Source organism: Hordeum vulgare, chromosome 5H (genome assembly GCF_904849725.1).
Source record: "Hordeum vulgare subsp. vulgare chromosome 5H, MorexV3_pseudomolecules_assembly, whole genome shotgun sequence".
NCBI classification, from domain to species: Eukaryota; Viridiplantae; Streptophyta; class Magnoliopsida; order Poales; family Poaceae; genus Hordeum; species Hordeum vulgare.
This window is the reverse complement of record NC_058522.1, coordinates 565,159,709-565,179,715: the sequence shown is the minus strand read 5'-3', so window position 1 is coordinate 565,179,715 and position 20,007 is coordinate 565,159,709. Positions and strand designations below refer to the sequence as shown.

The 20,007-nt window shown below is 47.1% G+C and overlaps 1 pseudogene; it reads left to right on the top strand.

Annotated features, from left to right (window-relative positions):
* The first annotated feature begins 6,447 nt into the window (after positions 1–6,447).
* The window catches only part of LOC123397331, a 29,872-nt pseudogene continuing 16,312 nt past the window's right edge, over positions 6,448–20,007 (top strand).

Below are 20,007 nucleotides of genomic sequence, written 5' to 3'. Positions count from 1 at the left end.
ATTCATTCCGGAGACTGTGGGCATCATGTCGGGTCACGCTCTTTGGTGTCAAAAGCATTCCGTCATGGTTTCTTTTGGTTGACGGCTCATGCAGATGTAGAAGATATAGTTCGTCGGTGCGAGGGATGCCAGCGTTATGGACGACAGGCTCATGTGCCGGCTCAAGAATTAAGAATGATTCCCATCACTTGGCCTTTTGCGGTCTGGGGGTTAGACATGGTCGGCCCCTTTAAAATGTCATCCAACAAGAAAACCCATTTGCTGGTGGCGGTTGATAAGTTCACCAAGTGGATTGAGGCAGAACCTATTGGAGCTTGCGATGCGGAGACAACGGTCAAGTTCTTGAAGAAGCTGATCTTCCGGTTTGGATATCCACACAGTATCATTACTGATAATGGTACTAACCTGTCCCAAGGAGCGATGGAGGAGTTTTGCCGTCGAGAACATATCCGGCTTGATGTTCGTGCGGTCCCTCACCCACAATCTAATGGGCAGGAGGAACGGGCGAATCAGGAGATTTTACGAGGAATTAATCCCCGACTCATGGTTCCCCTGGAGAAAATCCCAGGATGTTGGGTCGAAGAATTGCCTTCAGTGCTGTGGAGTATCCGGACCACCCTGAACCGGTCCACGGGTTTCACCCCTTTCTTTTTGGTCTACGGAGCAGAAGCCGTTCTTCCTACTGACATAAGGCATGACTCACCTAGAGTCGCCGCATATGTGGAGCAAGACAATGAGCTGGCGCGTCAAGACTCCTTGGACGCCTTAGAGGAGGCACGTGACTTGGCTGTGACCCGTTCGGCCATCTATCAGCAGCATCTACGGCGTTATCACAACCGTCGGGTTAAGAGTCGGACCTTTCACGAAGGCGACTTAGTTCTTCGGTTGATACAAGATCGTGCTGGCATGCATAAGTTGTCGCCACCATGGGAAGGACCGTTCGTCGCCAGCAAGAATCTTCGCAACGGCTCTTATTATCTGGTGGATCTTCGGCCTAACCGGCCAACCACGGAGGCTGAGTCAACTCGCCCCTGGAATATTGCCCACTTGCGGCCTTATTACACTTGAGCTCTTAAGCTCTGCATTTTGTAAGTTTTTCAGTTTCATTATGAAGTAATAAAATTAAAATGCTCCCTGACTTGGGGGCTTCCTCATTGAGATCAATTTTGTCATCCTGTTGCGGCCTTATGAGCCGACGGAATTATTATCTTAGGGTGGCGCTTGAGCTTTCTGACTCGCCCCATCCTGTCGCAACTTTATGAGCCGACGAAACCATCATTTAGGGTGCGCGCTTGAGCTTTCTGACTCGCCCCATCCTGTCGCGATCTTATGAGCCGACGAAACCATCATTTAGGGTGCGCGCTTGAGCTTTCTGACTCGCCCCATCCTGTCGCGACCTTATGAGCCGACGAAACCATCATTTAGGGTGCGCGCTTGAGCTTTCTGACTCGCCCCATCCTGTCGCGACCTTATGAGCCGACGAAACCATCATTTAGGGTGTGTGCTTGAGCTTTCTGACTCGCCCCATCCTGTCGCGGCCTTATGAGCCGACGAAACTATCATTTAGGGTGCACGCTTGAGCTTTCTGACTCGCCCCATCCTGTCGCGACCTTATGAGCTGACGAAACCATCATTTAGGGTGTGTGCTTGAGCTTTCTTACTCGCCCCATCCTGTCGCGACCTTATGAGCCGACGAAACTATCATTTAGGGTGCGCGCTTGAGCTTTCTGACTCGCCCCATCCTGTCGCGACCTTATGAGCCGACGAAACCATCATTTAGGGTGTGTGCTTGAGCTTTCTGACTCGCCCCATCCTGTCGCGACCTTATGAGCCGACGAAACTATCATTTAGGGTGCGCGCTTGAGTTTTCTGACTCGCCCCATCCTGTCGCAACCTTATGAGCCGACGAAACCATCATCTAGGGTGGCGCTTGAGTTTTCTGACTCGCCCCATCCTGTCGCGACCTTATGAGCCGACGAAATTGCTATTTTTTATTTTCCTCCCTGGCACTGCCACAAGGTTTTCCAAACCTTTTTCCTCATTCATCTTAAAAATATTTGTTATCATTTATTTGATTTCACATATGTTTTTCAAGCTTAAAACAGGTTGATGATCAAAATCAATTCATCCATGGTGGATTAAGCATTATAAAGAATTTTCAAACGGCGGATCCAGTATTTCAAATCGCCTTAAGGGGACATAAGGATTCTTTTCGAAAGTATCACAAAAGCAGTACCCATTCCTAAGGGATACCTATTACATGGCTCTTAGGGCCAAATCAATGAAGTTTATTCTGCTGGCGCCCTTGGATCGTTTTGCTGCGAGCTTTGGCCGACCTCAATTTGCAAGTCGCCCAGTACCCAGTTGCACTTGGCCAGAGCTACGAAGTCATCCTCATCGGTCAGGATTGTTGAAAGATCTGCGTCCAAGTCAAAAGGGTTCTTGGGTCGCCGTGGAGTTAAGCTGGTCGTCACAAAGGTTGGCGGGTTGACCTTCTTGTTCTTGCTATCATAAGCAGCCTGATACTTTGATAAGTCCAGACTTGCAGCAAGTTGAGTCGTCGCCAGCCGGGAGTCCTTGACGACACGCTGATAGTCCTCTTCGACAAATTCTGACCCATCATCCTTGAGTTGAGGAAAGCCCGCTGCTACTTCTTCCGGGTTGATCTCTGGAGCATACGCTAAGCAGCGACTTAATGTAGTCAGCACTCCCTTCCGGGCGGCTGACCGTGTCAACTCGCCAATCTGGGGAGGAAGCGTGGATAGGCAGCCAAGCATCTTCTTTATGGAGGTTATAGGCTCCTTGGCGCCCATCGCTGCTTTAACAGTTAGTACACTGCCGGTATACAGCTGCTCTATCAGCGTGTAAATCGCCTTCAGCATCAGCACGCAATCATCCTGAAGATTGGCGGCTCTTGGACCTGTGCAAGGGGTAATGATAATCAGCGACTCAGGATAAAGAGTTATTGGTTTAAACAAAGATCAAAGTTTTGAGTATTTTACCAAAGACGGCTTGCGCCATGTTTGAGATATGACGTTTCAAGCCAGATAGCTCTTGTTGCACAGTAGCCAGCTTGGCCTCAGCTTTCTCTGCTCTTTTTGTTGCAGCATCTTGGTCAGCTTGAGTTTTTAAATCGGCTTTTAGTTTTTCCATCTCAGCTAAGACCAATTGATACTTCTCCTCTGACTTGGTTCGGGCATCTTGCTGATCAGATAAGTTTTTCTTTAAATCGTCAAGTGCTGATTTAGTCTGAATAAGAGTTTCCTGTTGAAGTACATGATAAGGGGCAAGTCTGAGAACTATTGCAAGCAATATCCCTGACACTTGGGGGCTAATGTATAATTTTTTCAGATAAAATTATACAGCATCAAAAAAAAATTCAGATAAAATTATACAGCATCAAAAAATTATACAGAATCAAGACCCGGCTCATCTTTTTACTAATGACCCGGCCCTTGGGGGTTACTGGTCGAAAGTTTTTCTAAATAATCAAGTCCCAGCTCATCTTTTTACTGATGACCCGGCCCTTGGGGGTTACTGGTAAAAAAAATTCTAACTCATCAAGACCCGGCTCATCTTTTTTACTGATGACTCGGCCCTTGGGGTTATTGGTCGAAAGTTTTTCTAAATAATGAAGTCCCGGCTCATCTTTTTACTGATGACCCGGCCCTTGGGGGTTAATGAGGATAATATAATATATAAACAAAGCTTACCTCATGTTTATTTTTTAGCATCCGGAGCAGGCTTTTCTCCATCTCATAACTCGCCTCCAGGCGACTTGCAAAACCAGAGCAGAGTTCTTTGAATTCCAGATGTTCATATTCAGAAAGCTTAGCCTTGGAGAGTTCAGACTCAGGAATGGTTTGGGAGGATGATGGCACATGCTTTGACAAAACCATTGTGGCCGGTTTAGAGAAGCCGGTACCAGTGATAACTATAGCATCCGGGTCTTCTGCTATTGTCAATGGACTTGGCAGCTTAGGGGCATCCATTGTGCCCTTGGGCGAGCTAGGAAGATCCATTTGATCCTCAGGCTCGTCTTGATCCGGGTTATCTTGGATCGGCACTGACTCTTTGATGGGCTCTGAAATTATGATAGGAGTTGACCCGCTAGTCTTCCTCTTCTTCGCGTGTGCCCTAAAACAGGGGAGAGGCGCATTAAAGAACTGAAAATTTATCACCCTTAGATTCAAAGTAAAATTATCAAAGGACTTACCCAGGGACTCGAATCATTGGCAGAAGTGTCGACATTACTGAGTCGCCAGATATAGGAGGAGAATTCTGCAAGAATTATACGTCAAAGATATAGGCGGGTTACAGATGTGATCCAAAGAAACATGAAGAAGTGTTGTTCATGGGTACCTCATTTGGTTTCCTCTTGTTCTTTGCTGGTAAGCCGGACACCAGATCACCGGAATGACTTCGGGTCTTCCGATTTGAAGTATGTTGTGCTTTCTTCAGTAGAAAATTTGGGTCCAAACAAGCATTTGGATGTGAGAAGGGAACTTTCCCACAAATTCGCGTGGCCGGCTTAGGTGGAGAAGGAGATGAATCGGAGGAAACAGAAATTACCTCTACAGAATCCTCCTGGCTTTCGTTGTCTTCATTCTATTCAAGAGAGGCAGAGACATAAATACAAAGTTAATAGTAGCGGATGGCGAGTGAAAAGAGGATAGGTTTTTACCTCTGAAGGTGCGTCGCCGACTTGAGATTCATCGGCTTCGGATGGCTCGGCCACAGCAGCTTTGCCCTTGCCCTTGGTTTTCTTTGGGGGCGGCTTAGCTTGCTTCATGGCTGGCCTTTTGGGTTTCTTGGACCAAAATTTATCACCTTTCTGGAATGGCATATGTTATAAAAGGCCACAATTCGAATGAAACATAAGAAGTAAAAACAAAAGGCGGGTTAAAATTGCTTACCTTGGGCGCCGGATTAATTTTGTAGAAGGGTTTGAGGCCGATTTGGCCGCATTTTCCCGCAGGCTCACCGGTCAGCTTCTTGATGATGGTGACAATATCCTTTTCCATTAAAGCCGTATGGAAATAACATTGAGGATGATCTAAGGTGCCATCAAATTCGCACATTAGCCCGTCCCGGCGATTCAAAGGGAGGATGCGCCATTCGACCCAGCAGCGGATTAAGTCGACCCCAGTAAGGCCGTTGTTTGTCAAAGGTCTTAACTCGGACAATACTGGGATAAAATCTCACTCCTCCTCTTTGGTGAGCTTGTCCGGAAGCTTGAAATTCGTTGGAAGGCGATCTTTCCTATAGCCCAGAAGTTTGTTTTCGCGTGCGGGCGAGGTCTCTTGACAATAGAACCAAGACTCGCCCCAGCCTTTGGGATGGCTTGGCATGGCGAGTGAGGGAAACGGGCTATCCCTGCGGCGCTGAACATTTACACCGCCCAGTTCCAGGCTGGGGCCATTGTGAAATTCCGTTTGGCGATTTAAGTGGAAAAGTACCAGAATAAGGGAACTGAGGGTTCCATCCGCAGGTAAGCCTCACAGAACACTTGGAACTGGCATAGGTTACTTATCGAATTAGGTCCTAGATCCTGGAGGCGGACGTTCATGAAAGCCATGGCGTCTCTAAGGAACTTTGATCCGGGCGGCTTAAAACCTCGCTCAAGGTGTTCGATGAAAACGACTATCTCCCCTTCTTTGGGGTTGGGGAGATCTTCTCCGAACCCGGTACGCCAACCGATAACATCTTGAGGGTCCAAATTGCCTGTTTTCACATTATCTGCTAGTATGGTATCGTCGACTTTGGTAGGGAGCCAGTCACTTTTGAAGACGGTGCCCATGCTACAAAGGAGTAAAGTATGGGTGAATTTACATGCTTGAACATCTACCGTAAGAGGTGAAATAAGTTCATTTGACTCGCCAAGTAATTTGTTCATGGACTGAGAAAAATCTTGACCCGCCATATAAAGATCCGGGTCGGGTTGCTATGGCGATTTACGAAGTTTGGCTACTCACGAGAGTTGTGTCTTAAAGCATCGGAGACATTTGTTCAAAATGGTGAAGTGGGAAGACTACAAACAGCTTTTACGCGATGAGCGGTAAACTATGGATCTACTGAACAGCCGAAAATACATGAGGAAAATGACTGATACGACAACTTACTACCAGGATAAGATTATGTTGTTCGTTTGATGAAATATTGCTCTAAGCACGCAAATCAAGGGCGGATAAGTGAAGGTATTTAGAGACATTAGCTATCTCGTCGTGATCAATACTAATCAATCAAGGATAGGTAACAGATACTTGTGAAGGCATCAAGAACGTGGCAATGATGAAACTTTGAAAAGGGATGGGGATCTGCTCTTAAATAAGGGGTGGCCTAACCTGATGGGTTCGGCCGGAAGTGGTCGACGGCGAAGAAGGCTTTTGGGGGAGCACGAAAGTCTCGGTCGGGCGGAGACCTCCGGCGGCGACGAAGTGCCTGGCAATGGCGAGGTGGTCGACGGCGGTGAGATGGTCGATGGCGGCGAGCAGCTCGGCCGCGGTAAAGTGCTTGACGGAGACAAGATCTGTGGGCGGCGCCAAAGCTTTCGGGCGACGACAGGAACTGCGGTCGGCGGCGAAGCTCTCGGAAGGCGATAAGGTTTCCTCACTGCGATAACGGGGAGGAGATTGACGAGACTGGTAGGTGGAATGCACCAGTCCTGTCCCCCCCACCTATTTAATAGGGCGGGCGCTGGAATCGAGGCGCCGTGAGCGGGAACCGCCGAAGGATAAAAAGATTCGCTATAATGGCGCTCCGAAAGTTTTGGGATAACAATACTAAAGGATCCGTTAGGATTACGTCGGTCTTCTCGGAATTCAAGGGACAAGAAGATGCCGACGAGAAATGGTTTGGCGATTTAAAGATCTTCCACGACAGATGGCGGGTTAAAGTTTCTGATGTATAAAGAAGGATAAAGGATGAATCGCCTTTAACTGAGCAAGAATATTGGCGTGAAGAGAATTCAAGTCAATCTGGGGGCTAATGTTGGGGATATTACCTGTTAATAACCCGCCCTAGTTGGGCCGGGTCACCGAATCAGGCGATTCATCTAAGCGTGGTTCGGGCCTTGGCCTGGCGAGGCCGAAAGTTGTGTGGCGGTTTACAATTTCCGGAAGGTCTCCAAGCTTTGGAAGATGGCGACTTGGAGATCGTAGAGGTCGCGATTTGTAGGAAGGAAAGTACCCTTGTAAACCCTAGGGATTCGACCTGTATATAAAGGCGAGTCCCAGGGAAGTAGAGTGCAGGTTAGAAATCATCGAGTGCTAGGTTTGGCGAGTTACACCCTCCTTGTAATCGAAACTACATCAATACAACTCAAAGCAGGACGTAGGCTTTTACCTCCTCACGAGGGGCCGAACCTGGGTAAATCGCCGTGTCTCTCCTGTTCAACCCCTTTGAGTCGCCACCAAGGTGCGATGGCTCTAGTACTAAGTCCTTTCACGAGGACATCTGCCGTGACAAAACCACGACAGTGCGCGTCCCTTCGCGTCATTCAAAACAGATTGTCCGACTGGACCCTTTCCAAAGATTACATGTAAATCATTGACCATATCAAGTATGTGATCACGAGTACAGAGGGCGGGCTTCTTCCGGTGATCTGCCTCACCTTTGAAATGCTTTCCTTTCTTTTGACTTTGATGGTTGGTCGGAAGAAATCGACGATGTCCCAGGTACACATTCTTCCTGCATTTTTCCAAATATATATTTTCGGTGTCATCTAAACAGTGCGTCCATGCGTGGTATCCCTTGTTTGTCTGTCCTGAAAGGTCACTGAGAGCAGGCCAATCATTGATGGTTACAAACAACAACGCATGTAGGTCAAATTCCTGTTGTTTGTGCTCATCCCACACACGTACACCTTTTCCATTCCACAACTATAATAGTTCTTCAACTAATGGCCTTAGGTACACATCAATGTCGTTGCCGGGTTGCTTAGGGCCTTGGATGAGCACTTGCATCATAATGAACTTCCGCTTCATGTACAACCAAGGAGGAAGGTTATAGATACATAAAGTCACGGGCCAGGTGCTATGATTGTTGCTCTGCTCTCGAAAAGGATTAATGCCATCTGCACTTAAACCAAAGCATATGTTCCTTGCGTCACGTGCAAAGTCCCCCCACCTTCTCCCGAGTTTTCTCCACTGCGACCCATCAGCGGGTGCTCTCAACTTCCCGTCTTTCTTATGGTCTTCCTTGTGCCATCACATCAACTTGGCGTGCTCTTTATTTCTGAACAAACGTTTCAACCATGGTATTATAGGAGCATACCACATCACCTTTGCAGGAACCCTCTTCTTGGGGCGCTGACCCTCAACATCACCAGGGTCATATTGTCTGATATTATACCGCAATGCACCGCATACCGGACATGCGTTCAAATCCTCGTACTCGCAGCGGTAGAGGATGCAGTCATTAGGGCATGGATGTATCTTCTACACCTCCAATCCTAGAGGGCAGAGAACCTTCTTTGCTTCGTACGTACTATCAGGCAATTCGTTATCCTTTGGAAGCTTCGTCTTCATTATTTTCAGTAGCTTCCCAAATCCCTTGTCAGATAAATCATTCTCTGCCTTCCATTGGAGCAATTCCAGTGTGGTATCGAGCTTTGTGTGGTCATCTTCGCAATTTGGGTACAACCCTTTTTTTTGATCCTCTAACGTGCGCTCGAACTTCAACTTCTCCCTTTCACTTTCGCATTATCTCTGTGCATCGACAATGATCCGGCGAAGATCATCGTCAGGCACATCGTCTGGTGCCTCTTGATCTTCAGCTTCCCCCGTTGCAGTATCACCATATTCATGGAACATAGGATCCGTATAGTTGTCATCATCCTCTTCTTCGTCATTGTCTTCCACCATAACCCTTCTTTCTCCGTGCTTAGTACAAACATAATAGTGGGGCATGAAACCCTTCTCATGCAGGTGGACGTAAAGGGTTTTTGCGGAAGAGTAATCCTTCATATTCTCACAGTTAACACATGGACAATACATAAAACCATTCTGTTTGGTTGCCTCGGCCACACCGAGAAAATTACGCAGGCTCGTAATGTACTCCGAAGTGCGTCGGTCATCGTACATCCATTGGTGGTTCATCTATATTATGAAATTAAGTATATTTAAAACCATTGCAGAACATCATGAATAGAGAAATGACCAAATTGATACAAATTCATCATCACATTAAAACAAAAGTACAGAAGTGATCAAATGTTATTACTGCAAAAATAAATACATAAAGTTCATATATAGTTCTCGTAAAACAACATGCAACTATGTAAAACATTTAAATGCAACAACAAATGTGATCAAAATCGCAACTAAGGTAACAATTGACCCAGCAGCATAATGATACTGTAACAGCCCGAGACCGATGCTCCAGAAGGTTCCCCTCTTATTTCGATGCCGCCGTGCGATTAGATTGTGTGTCGCATTCATCATCGCATCGTGCGCAACATCTGCACTTCATCGGCACTCCGTTTCCGTCAGTTTTCAAAACGTACATCCGTTAGTAGTTGTCGGTTCTCTCTGTTTTGTCGTTGACTGTTTTGAGACCAACCACACATGCACGCGCCTGCGACAATATTAAAATAATGTTTTTAAAAGTATGTTTAAAATATTCTCGGGGTGGGTTCAAACTTGGCGTACGGTCTTGTTTTAGTGTAGGTAGGCCGCGTGCCAAATTTCATCACAATCGGAGTTTGTTTGATAGCCGAACGATCGACCGTAGCGAGACCGTTGTTGGTTTATCGGCTCGCGTTTTTCGGTGTTTAAAAATCTCATTGTCGGGCCGCAAACCTCCCTCTCTTCTCCACCTAGCCTATTCTACACTACCCAAAAAATCCACCGAGCCTACCCCTTCATTTCGGACCGTTTGATCGAGATCCGACGGCCCGGAAACGGTGCAAAAACTGCTACCCTAGCCCCTTGTTTGTAAATACTCCCTCCGTCTCAAAATTCTTGTCTTACATTTTTTTAGTTATGAATGTATCTAGTCATGTTTTAGTATTTAGATACATTTATTTCTAAACAAACCTAAGACATGAATTTTGAGATGGAGGTAGTAGACACCTAAGCCCGCCTCTCCTCGAAATCTGTGCTAACCCTAACCCTAACGACAACTCTCTCCCACCTCGTCTCTCCTCCGAGCTGCCACGCCTGCTCAAGCCCGGATCGGGCCCGCCTGAGCCCATCCGGAGCCCAAGCCAGCCAACCGTGCCACTGCCCGAGCTCCCGAGCCCGTGCCTCGCTCCTTCACCCACATGCGCCCCATAGCCCCGTCGCCGGACAATCGTGCCGCCTGTGCTGGTCGCTGGAGCAGCTCGTCGGACTGCCTCCTGTCCCTCTCCTTCTCATGTCCTTCTTCTCCCTCCCCCTCTAACATATCTCCCCATAGGTAAGCTCCCCCTGGAGACCGAGGAGCTCGAGCCCCGATATCGGAGCCTGCCTCCAGCCGCCACCACCGAGGCCCAGCCTCGCCGGATCTCACTGGATCTGAAGCCGGCCGCGTCGGATGTGCCGCCTCCAAGCTCCGCCGTGGTGCCACTCTCCTCCAGGCCGTCCGGTCATTGCCTCGCCCCTCTGCATCGAGGATGAGTAACAGCGTCGGCCCCCGTTGACCGTCTGCCTCGCCCTGGAGTGCCAGGTGGGCCGGTCTAGCCACACGCTGGCACCGAGGCCCAGCTGCAGGCCAGCCTAGCCCCACGCTAGCACCGATGCCCAACTGCAAGCCAGCGAGGCCCAGCCGCAACCCCTCCTCTCTAGGTCGGCCCGATGGCCCGAGGTGAGGCCCCGTGCAGTCCTCTATATTGAGACCTTGGCGAGACTTAGTAATGTTGTGCCCATGCTCTGTTTCGGCCCATGGTACTTTTTGGCCCGAATAGGCTTTTTTGAGGTCGTGCGATTTTATCTATTTACGAGGGATTTCAGAAAAATGCATTATTTTAAAACGTCCGTAACTTTTCAACCGTGCGTTGGATCGGAATAGCTTATACATGTAGAACGTGTAGAATTTCACGTAGATAAATATTTTCCAACTCTTATGCATAATTAAAACTGTTAACCTTACTGTTTGCCTAGTTTTGCATGATGCCATGCTAAAACGGTTTAGTTCATAGTTAATTAATCGTAGCTCCGTTGGAGATGAGCCATATATGTAAATGGACTAGAACGACGAGTAGAATCACGTGAACTACTTTTTTTGCCGTTGAACAAACATAAAATGTGATTAGGACAAATCTGGCCAGATTTAGAATTTAACACATGGGGTCATTTCGGAGATGCTATACGTCGTTTCCGACCTCATTTAAAATACCTAGATAGGTAGTTTAATTATGCTTCACCTCTTGCCATGTTTAACAACATTTAATATCATCGTATACCTAAAAGGGAGTGAACTAAATGATTGAATGTGGAGTTTCATCAATATGCAACTCGTTGCATATTGAGCTTCACTTAATGTGTAGTGGTTGACTGTTGTAAATTGACATGCCATGCCTTACATAATTAAGATGGGCATGCATCATATTAGGTTATGCATCATGTCATGCATATGTGTGGTGAATAGCGTGTGTTGATTCTTGCTTCCTGTTTTCTTCTTCTCGATAGAGTTCCGCAAGCGTGTCGGAATGTGAGGATCCTTTCGATTACGTTGGTTCGCCTGCTTCACGGATTCATTCTTCTTGCAAACGGGATATCATGTAAGATGGCCATTTCCCTAGATACCATTACTATCAATGACATGCTAGTTGTTGGAAATATGCCCTAGAGGCAATAATAATATGGTTATTATCATATTTCCTTGTTCATGATAATCGTCTATTGTTCATACTATAATTGTATTAACAGGAAACAGTAATACATGTGTGAATAAATAGATCACAATGTGTCCCTAGCAAGACTCTAGTTGGCTAGCTTGTTGATCAATAGATGATCATGGTTTCCTGATCATGGACATTGGATGTCATTGATAACGGGATCACATCATTAGGAGAATGATGTGATGGACAAGACCCAATCCTAAGCATAACACTAGATCGTGTTGTTCGTATGCTAAAGCTTTTCTAATGTCAAGTATCTTTTCCTTCGACCGTGACATTGTGCAACTCCCGGATACCGTAGGAGTGCTTTGGGTGTATCAAACGTCACAACGTAACTGGGTGACTATAAAGGTGCACTACAGGTATTTCCGAAAGTATGATCTGTTGGGTTGGTACGAATTGAGATCGGGATTTGTCACCTCGTGTGACGGAGAGGTATCTCTGGGCCCACTCGGTAGAACATCATCATAATGAGCTCAATGTGCCTAAGGAGTTAGTCACGGGATGATGTACTACGGAACGAGTAAAGAGACTTGCCGGTAACGAGATCGAATAAGGTATAGGGATACCGACTACCGAATCTCGGGCAAGTTCTAGACCGATAGACAAAAGGAATTGTATACGGGATTGATTGAATCCTTGGCGTCGTGGTTCATCCGATGAGATCATTGTGGAACATGTGGGAGCCACCATGGGTATCCAGATCCCGCTGATGGTTATTGGCCGAAGAGGTGTCTCGGTCATGTCTGCATGCCTCCTGAAGCCGTAGGGTCTACACACTTAAGGTTCGATGACGCTAGGGTTATAGGGAATTGTTGTACGAGGTTACCGAAGGTTGTTCGGAGTCTCGGATGAGATCCCACACATGACTAGGAGCTCCGGAATGATCTGGAGGTAAGGATTAGTATATAGGTTGGATGGGTTTGGACGCCGGAAATGTTTCGGGCACCACCGACAAAGTGCTGGGACCACCGGAAGGGTTCCGGAGGTCCACCGGGAGGGGCCACTCACCCCAAAAGGTGGCATGGGCCAAAAGGTGGAAGGGAACCAGCCCAAAGTGGGCTGGTGCGCCTCCCACTAGGGGCCCAAGGCGCAAGGGTGAGGGAAGGGGGGGCAAACCCTAAGTCAGGTGGGCCTTAGGCCCACCAGGGGGTGCGCCACCCCCTCCTCCCCTCCTGGCCGTCACCTCCTAGCGCCATCTAGGGCTACCGCACCCCTTAGGTGTGGGAACCCTAAGGGGTGCGCCATCCTCCCCTACCCCCTATATATAGTGGGGGTTTTGGCCATAGGAGACACATCAATTTCTCTCTCTCTCGGCGCAACCCTGCCTCTCTTCTTCCTCCTCTCCCACGGTGCTTGGCGAAGCCCTGCCGGGAGACCTCATCGCTCCATCGCCACCACGCCGTCGTGCTGCCGGAGCTCTTCCCCAACCTCTCCCTCCTCCTTGCTGGATCAAGGTGCAGGAGACGTCACCGGGCTGCACGTGTGTTGAACGCGGAGGTGTCGTGGTTCGGCATTAGATCGGAATCACACCGCGATCTGAATCACAGCGAGTACGACTCCATCAACCGCGTTCTAGCAACGCTTCCGCTTAGCGATCTTCAAAGGTATGAAGATGCTCTCACACCTCTCTCGTTGTTGGTTTCTCCATAGGAAGATCTAAGTATGGCGTAGGAAAATTTTGAATTTTTGCTACGTTACCCAACACTAGTTGTATTGTTTCTTTTGCTATGTCTCGCTGCCTACCACGTGTTAAATATCAGCCTCCCAAGATTGCCATGAAAACATCTAATCTTTCCACTACCCAGCAAACTTTGTTTGGCTATGTTATTGCTTGCTCAGCCTTTTGATAGCTTGCTAGTTGGAGGTGCAGTTGCTTCCATGTGCCAACATGGGTTCCTTGTTGTATAATCATATTATTGTTAATTAATTAAATGCACTTATATACTTGGTACAAGGTGGAAGGCTCGGCTTTTCTAGCCTGGTGTTTTGTTCCACCTTTGTCGCCTTAGTTTTGGCTACTCGTGTTATATTCCATAATTGCACGCTTCTAAGACGATCGGGGTTGTTATGGGGACCCCCACTACTGGAAATCAGTTTTTTGCCGTCTGCCATATCTTTGTCGTCTGCTAGCTGATGGCAAAGAGTGTCTTTGCCGTCAGCTGCCACAAAGCAGACGACACAGAACTGGCTGATGGCATAGAATGTCTTTGCCATCAGTCACATCTTTGCCGTCAGCTGCAGACGGCAAAGAGTCGCACAACAGACGACAAATATTTAGGTGGGGCCCACCTGACCGCGGGGACGTTAGGTCAAACTGGAGTCCCTTCTTTGCCGTCTGCTAGCGGACGACAAAGAGTCCATAGGCACACGGCAAAGAGTCTAGACTCTTTGCCGTCCGCCGGCAGACGACAAAGAGCTAACTCCGTGTGTAACGGCTCCACCCCGCCCCTCTCTCTCTCACCCACTGTGTAACGGCTCCACACCCCGCCCTATCTCTCTGCCACTCCTCTCCCCGACGCCCACTACCGCCACCACCGTCGCGCCGCCGCCCCTGTCGCCCCCGGCGCCACCCTGGTGCCTCATAGCCCCGCCGCCGCCGCCCCACCGCCCTCGTCGCCGCCCCGGTGCCCTAGAGCCCCCTGGCGCAGTTGCCCCACCTCTCCCCGATGCCCACCTGAGCCACCACCATCGAGCCGCCGCCCCTGGCGCCCCCGGCGCCGCCCTGCCACCCCCAACACCCCGGCCCCGCCACCCACGACGCCATAGCCGCCCCTCCCGGTGAGCCCCCACACCCCCACCCCCCCGCACGGGAAAGTTGATTTTTTATTGTTTGGTATTTAGTTTTTTGGAATTAGATTATAACTACAAAGTTGATTTTTTATTGTTGTTGTAGTAGTTGTTCTTGTTATTGTAGTATTTGTAGTTGTTGTTGTTATTGTAGTTGTTGTAGTAGTTGTTATTGAATTATTGTAGTTGTTGTAGTAGTCGGTGTACCGGTTGATGAGCCCTGTATTCTTAGCTTTTCATATAAAGACCATTTGCCACTAGTTAGTTAGCTTAATAGAAAGAAGAGGAAGAAGAAGGGAAGAAGATAAGAAGAGAACAAGAGAAGAAGAAAAAAATAAGAAGGACAAGAAGAGAAAAAAAGAATAAGTAGAAGAAGAGGATAAAGAAAAATAGAAATAGAAATAAGAGGAGGAAGAAGAAAAAGAAGAAGAAGAGGAGAAGAGGAGAAGAAAGAGGAAAAATGAAAAGAAGAAGAAGAGAAGAAGAAGGAGAAGGAGGAGGAGGAGAAGGAGCCCTCCTTCTTCTCCTTCTTCTCCTTCTTCTCTCCTCCTTCTTATTTTTTAGCTTGTTTAGCTAATTATCCTCCAAAATGACATAATAAGCTAAAAACCTTGGTTAGCTCATGAATATTATATTCTTAACTTGTTTTCCTCTAAAATGACATAATTAGACATAATTAGAATATTTGTGTTGATCGGGTGGATTTACATGTCATAGTTGTCTCGTCGGTGTGAGGTCTGCCGTGCGAAGACATCCCCGTGCGTTGTACGAGCTCCGCCCCTGCATTCGTGGGTCAGTACAAATTTCATCTCCTCCTCGCCCCTTCATTTAATGTGGCTCGGTTTCCGGATGAAACTTTCTAGATTTAGATAATTAAATTAATTTATCAGTATGCGTGACCAGTATGCGTCTCCTGTTCGAAGGGCGACATATATAAATATGCATGTCTTTGCATATTTATAACCGCCATCCTTTCGAATTGTCCAACATTATCCATGGACAGCCCGAGTATGTGTAGATTGGGTTCGTTTTCCCGTATGTTGTGCTCTGGATCCGATGCGGAATTTCGTCAGTGCCTCCCTGTTGTTCTCCGGATGCACATCCTCTCTGTTTATTGCGGAGACATGTATCAGGAGAACAGCGGGGAGGTGCTGCCGAAATTTTGCGTTGGATCCGGAGGAGAGCATGGGAAAACGAACCCAATCTACACATACTCGGGTGGGATTAGGACCTATCTTTACCTATTAGCGTGTAGGTTGCCTGGACGTAATAAAAATGGCAAACCTGATTAACCGATGAATATAAATGCTAAATTATATATTAATATATTTCTTCTGTCTTTACTAGCTAGGCAAGATGAGTGATCATGCGTGGATGTATACCGGTCACCCTAGTCAAAAAGAGATGACGAAAGAATGGTTTGTAAAAACAAACTAATTTATGAAAGCCGCATTCGCAAATGGCAAGGAAAGAAACTATTGCCCCTGTCCTGGATGCGACAACTATAAAAAGACGACAGAGGTTGTAATGATTAAACACCTGCAGAGGAGGGGTTTTAAGCCTAATTATACGGTGTGGACATTTCATGGTGAGTCTATACAACGCACAAGAGCTGAGGTGCTCCGTCGTCGCACCGACGAGCATGGTACCGGGATCGAAGACATGGTGCAATACTTTGATGTTGCTCGGGATTCGGAAGATGAGATGAAGGAATCTACAAAGGCCTTTTATGAAATGTTGGAGTCTTCAAAACGTCCTCTCCATGAGCACACTGAGCTCTGTCAGCTGGATGCAATTGCACAAGCAATGGCTCTGAAGGCTCAGTTCAACTTGGGAAGAGAATGCTACGACGCGATGATGACACTATTTGGACGCTTCCTACCCAAAGGCCATGTCATGCCTGCAAATCCTGTACCAGTCGGACAAAATACTTCGTGTACTTAAGATGCCCTATGAGAAGATAGATGCATGTGAGAAAGGATGTGTCTTATTTAGGAAGGAGTATGCACACTTGGACTATTGTCCCAATTGCGAGTCTTGCAGGTATCTTGTGGTAGACAACGGTATGGGTGAGAAGAGGCAAACCAAAATCGCAGTTAGTGTTCTTCGGTATATGCCAATCGTACCAAGACTTCAACGTCTTTTCATGGTCGAAGAGACAGCCAGACAGATGACATGGCACAAATTGGGCAAAAGAGCCAAACTAGATGCGGATGGGAATAAGATGGTGGTACACACATCGGATGGGGAAGCGTGGAAACATTTCGATGGATTGCATCAGGATAAAGCGGCAGATCCAACGAATCCTCGAGTCTGCATCGCCACGGATGGTTTTAATCCCTTCGGCATGACGGCAACCAAATATAGTTGTTGGCATGTATTTGTCATTCCACTCAATCTCGCCCCCCCGGACAGATTGTGCAAAGAAAGAACATATTTCTGACGTTGATAATTCTAGGGCCCAATTATCCGGGGAAGAATATGAATGTGTACCTGCAGCCGCTTAAGGATGAATTGGAAGAAGCTTGGGATAATGGGGTCAAGACATACAATGCCGCTTGAAAACAAAACTTCAAAATGCATGTGTGGTACATGTACTCTATGCATGACTTGCCGGCGTATGCACTATTCTCTGGATGGTCTGTGCATGGAAGGTTCCCGTGTCCCCAATGCAAGGCAGCTCTTCAGTTTCATTGGTTGCAAGAGGGTCGGAAGTATTCTTGCTTTGACTTCCATAGACACTTCCTGGATCCTGACCATCAGTTCAGAAAAGACAAGATGAACTTTACCAAAGGTAAAGTTGTCAAAAACTTGGCACCACGTGCGTTGACAGGCCAACAGATCCTGGATCAGTTAAACGCCCTCGAGCCTGATCCAGAGCGTCCAGGGTATTTCAAGGGGTATAATTCAAAACACGCCTGGACTCACAAGCCATGCTTCTGGGATCTGCCTTACTTCAAAGAACTCCTTCTTCCACACAATATCGACATGATGCACACTGAAAAGAATATCGGAGAGGCTATTTTTGGTACATTATTTGACATAGATGGGAAGACAAAGGATAATACTAAGGCTAGAGTCGATCAAGAGACACTATGTCATAGACCGTTACAAAACATGCGAGAAGGCAAAGGAAAGCAGAAGTGGTCGAAGCCAAAGGCCTGGTTCAATCTTGGAAGGACAGCTATGAGGGAAATTATCTTGTGGGTCAAAATGCACTTGATATTCCCCGATGGGTATGAAGCGAATCTAAAGAGGGGAGCAAGTCTTGCAAAATTAAAATCTTTGGTCTCAAGAGTCATGATTGGCACATATGGCTTGAGCGGGTAATGTCGGTGATGTTACGTGGCTTTATTCGTGAGGATGAATGGCTAGTACTCGCGGAGCTGAGCTATTTCTTCCGTGTTCTTTGTGCGAAAGAATTGTCGCCTGGTGTGGTAGAAGACATGGAGGAGTTTGCACCAGAGTTGTTGTGCAAGTTAGAGAAGATCTTTCCACCGGGCTTCTTTAATCCAATGCAGCATTTGATTTTACATCTACCGACCGAGGCAAGATTGGGTGGGCCCGTGCAAGATCGTTTGTGCTATGCAACTGAGAGGATACAGAAGACCCTTCGAGCTAAATGTAAAAATAAGCGTAGAATTGAAGCATCAATGGCTGAGGCATTCATTACTGAGGAGGTGGCAAACTTTGTGACAGCACATTACGAAGCCAAAAATCAAAATTTGCATAATCCAAACCCTCGACACAATGATGCAGACCCTAAAAAAGGTGGGTCCAACCTCAGCCTATTCAAAGGGAAGCTTGCACCAGCCGGTGCTTCGAAACCAATAACGTTGGATGTCGAAGAATGGCGGAACATTTCGTTGTATATCTTCAACAACCTAATAGAAGTGCGGTCGTACATCGAGTGAGTTCTCGGCACATTTTCCCGTAACTTCTAATTCCTTTGAACTGCTCTTATTCCCAGATATTTCAAACAGCCGTTACATCGCCAAATTCTCGGATGGAGCGGTGATCGAAAATGATTCCGTCGAAGAGTATGAGCTTCTGTCAAAGACACGAGGCGGCTATCCCGGTTTCATCTCTTGGTTCAAACAAACGGTAATTATCAATAATGGACCATTTCATTTCTTGGTCTAACTTGTGGCTAATGCAACAATCGTTCGTATTAAACTTGTAGGCTAAGTCAGAGTCTATGGACGCTGAATTGAGACAAGTCGCTAATGGTTTTGACTATAAGGTCCGTTCATTTGAGAAATACAACATCAACGGGTATCTCTTTCGTACCTTTGGCAAAGAGCTATCTATGCCCGACCGGAAATCTACAAATTGGTGTATCTCTTCTATCGGCAAAGGTGTTATCGAGTATTATGGAAGAGTTGAAGCAATTTATGAACTTCAATTCTATGGTGAAAACCCACCGAACGTCGTAGTCTTCAAATGTTATTGGTTCCAGCCGAAGGAGACTAGAAGGACTCATGAACATATAGGACTAGTCGAAATCAATCCAAACACCCATTTAGATGTTCCCGATGTCTATATTACGGCTCAACAGGCGGCCCAAGTTTTCTATCTACCGTGCGCATGCCAAACGGATAAGAATCTGGAAGGTTGGTATGTTGTTTATGAAGTGCCGCCACATGTCAGACCACCTCTCCCAAATGAACAGGATTATGAACCTCACATTAACCCAGACACATATGATGGAGAATTCTTCCAAGAAACGTTTCAAGAACCGTCGTGCTTCACCCAAGAACATGGAAGTAGATAGCGACAATGAATCCGACTCCACCCCTGAGCCGGAACCAGAAGACCTGGAACTCGTAGAGGTTACTGATGCGGATGACCTGTCAATGCTTCAACGATTAAAGAAAGGCCTTTCACAACTTCACGTCGTTGAACCCGATGAGCACGTCATTCATGAAGACATGCTTGATAGTGATGATGATGATGCATTTATTGATGATGATTATTAGTTTGTAAGATTCACAACTTAAATTATATATATTTTAATCTTCATTATTCATGTACATATTATTATTCATGTCAGTTATTCAATTTTTTTATGTTGTACTAATTTCTTTTAATCTTTATCATGGCAGGTCACCAGGTGTTGAAAGATGGTGGGCGTTGGTACAGATCACTCGACGGGTTCTTCCGAGGCGCCCTGCACGAGGGGTGGTACTTCCCTTCCACCCCTATCTCTCCGTAGAGCCTTGGCAGACAGTTTGTCGACACCACCCGTGGGTTCTTCTTCGTCGGCGGCATTGCCCACTGGGAGAGGTGCTGGTCGGGTTGGGAAGAAGGGGAAGAGTACAGGGAGAGGTGGTGGCCGCGGAAGATCCAGGAGGACTGTTGAGCCGTCCTCGCCACCACCACCAGCTCATTCACCC